Here is a 2,385-nt window from a genome sequence, read left to right on the forward strand (position 1 = left end):
AAAGCAGTTAAACAATATAAAAGCAGTCTAAAACATGCTTTATTGATAATAAATTACGGAAATACAACATGACACAGCCCTAACCGGGGTGTCACAAGTTACGCGCATCTAACAATACTAAATCCTCAATGTAACTACAGAGTTTTAAATACTGAACTAAGAACATAAAGGAAATAGATAGGGAGGAGCTCCAGGCTGCAAACGCCAACAGCTACCTAAAGACTCCTCGAAGATCCGCCTGAAGCTGGAATGAATCAGAACTCGGGAGCGAGACCAGCTACGCCTGAATCTGCATACAGGGGTGCAGGGAGTAAAGTGAGTACTCCAACTCAGTGAGTAACAAATATAAATAACGATAAAAGTAAGAAAACACGTAAGCGCAAGGCATTCTATAACGAAGTAGTAAAATCACTTAAAATCAGTAAAACCAGTAAAAATCAAGTAAAATCCTCTTTCAACCAGTAAACAGGTAATTTGACAGATAATTAAGATAAAGTAAACAAATAGAGGTTCACCCCTCGGGCACAGTATCAACAAATCTGCCCCTCGAGCAACATCTCAGATCAGTACCAGCCCCTCGGGCTCAATCTCACATCAGAATGGGTACTCGCGCTCACTGGGGGTGTGCAGACTCCTGGAGGGGCCCCTTACGGCTCAAGCGCAATAACAAGCCATCTTATGGCATCAAAACTAGGCCCTCGACCTAATATCAATCAAGCCACTTGTGGCATATATATCTCAGGCCCTCGGCCTCAAATCAGTATTAGTGTTTCCTCACAACTAGGCCTTCGGCCTTACTTAGTCAAAAATACTCACAAGCCCCTCGGGCAATAGTAAAACAGTATTTCTCAGCCCAAACATCATTTAAAATATCATTTAGGTTTTAAAACTGAGTAAACATGGCTGAGTAGTAAAACGGTAGAAAATAACATAACTGAGTTCAAGTAATGAATCAAAACAGTGAGGAATTTGTAATAAAAATCCCCGAAGGGTTCAAATAGTTGGCACGAAGCCCAAATATGGCATTCAGCCCAAATCATGATGATAGCAAATAAGATTCAATCAAATACACAGTAAAATCATCAACCGGGACGGACCAAGTCACAATCCCCAATAGTACACGACCCCACGCTCGTCATCAAGCATGTATTTCACCTCAATATAGCACTACGATGTGCAATCCGGGGTTTCAAACCCTCAGGACATCATTTACAATCATTACTCACCTCAAACCGGCTAAATCTCTAGCTCGCGACGCCTTTGCCCCTCGAATCGGCCTCCATGAGCGTCGAATCTATCCAAAATCAGAACGAGGACGTCAAAATATGCTAAGGGAATAAAGCCCAAGCGAAAACAATCAATAAAAGGCACAAATCCCGAAATTACCAAAACCCGACCGCCAGGCTCGCATCTCGGAATTCAGAAAATTTCACATCAATAGATTCCTTATCTCCCCACGAGTTCATACATATCAAAAGTTCTCAAATCCTACCCCAAATGGTCCTCCAAATCCCCAATCATAAGTCCAAAATTCCAAGCCCTAGTTCTTCCATTTTTAGCTTAAGTTTCCATGATTTTCTAGGTAGAATTCACATAATAATCGAGTTTTAAGTCCGAAAATCTTACCTCCCAACGATTCCCCTTGAACCCTCTTCAATCTCCTTTAAAAATCTCCCAAAATGGCCAACTATGGAGGAAATGAGCCCCAAAATCGCGGACAAGACGAGTTAAAAACATTCTGCCCAGGCCTTAATTTCCTTCTTCGCGAACGCGGTTGTCGCACCTCCTTTTTCCGCGCCCGAGAGGGTGCAAGGGAGTTTTCTCCAATTAAAGGACAGTCGAAACGGGATTTGTTTGTTTGTTTCAGAGTCGCCACCTGGGAATTTTAAGGCGTCCCAAGTCACCAATTTTAATCCCTGAATCGAGGAGAATATGACTCTGTTTATTATTCTGCGAACCAGAAATCCGGATAAGGAATTCTGTTAACCCGGGAGAAGGTGTTAGGCATTCCCGAGTTCCGTGGTTCTAGCACGGTCGCTCAACTGTTATATTTGGCTTGATTATTTTGATTTATTAAATACATTTTTATTGCATGATTTTATTGTTACCGCTTCTATTTAAATTGTTTATAATTAAAGACCCTTCTTCGAATCGAATCACGCGTACGTGTATTCGTTTTTAATATTTTTTAACGTGAAAATCGTGTCACGCGTACGTATACACAATGATATTGATAATATAATTTATTTATTTATTTTTTCGAAATTTTTATTTATTTATAAAAATAGACTTAAGTTCGAAATTGTGCTTAAAATAAAATTAAGAATGTCCGTCGCTCTTGTATCATTAAATATTGAACCGCACATCTCGAGTTATATGAAATTA

The sequence above is a fragment of the Nicotiana sylvestris genome, chromosome 11 (assembly GCF_000393655.2).
Source record: "Nicotiana sylvestris chromosome 11, ASM39365v2, whole genome shotgun sequence".
In the NCBI taxonomy this organism is placed as follows: Eukaryota; Viridiplantae; Streptophyta; class Magnoliopsida; order Solanales; family Solanaceae; genus Nicotiana; species Nicotiana sylvestris.